Source organism: Penaeus monodon, chromosome 31 (genome assembly GCF_015228065.2).
Source record: "Penaeus monodon isolate SGIC_2016 chromosome 31, NSTDA_Pmon_1, whole genome shotgun sequence".
In the NCBI taxonomy this organism is placed as follows: Eukaryota; Metazoa; Arthropoda; class Malacostraca; order Decapoda; family Penaeidae; genus Penaeus; species Penaeus monodon.
The window spans coordinates 25136152-25136754 of NC_051416.1; positions in this window are offsets into that span (position 1 = coordinate 25136152).

The following is a 603-nucleotide window of genomic DNA, read 5'->3' on the forward strand; positions in this document are numbered from 1 at the left end:
TATCTAATATCTCTTATCCAGAGTTGAAATCTTACTCTAATTTACCCAACGATGTCTCTCTCGCTAAACGAAAAAAAAAGGGACCATGAGGCGAGAAGCATTTTGGTCGCGTTCAAGACTCGACGCAACTTGGTAGCGTTCGTTATCAGCTGTTGTTCAAACGCGGCGAGAACTGGGGGTCCCTTTTTTTCTCTTCCCCCTTAAAGTCAACAGTCCTGCCGTAGCTCATTTTGAAGAAAGCGTTCGTCACTTGTTTTAGGGGGTCTTAGGGGCGAAAATCCCATCCCGATACAAGAGATTCCTTCTCTGGAATGTCATATAGCCTGGAGTGCCATTGTCTTGACCATCAAACCGCCATTAAGCTCATTGCCAAATGTCGCTCGACCATCTCCCACGCGCCTGCCTCAGATGTGATTTCATCATGGATCTATTTATGGTAATTTTTTTCAAAGGAATATGTTTTTTTAGACTGTTGTTTTCCGTACCTATACATCAAGTCATCCGCAAATAGGGTGATATATATTGTGAAAAATGTCTATACATAGGAATTACATAGGCCTAAGGTTGATCTGGGGATGAAATTTCATGATTTTTCTCTCCGTC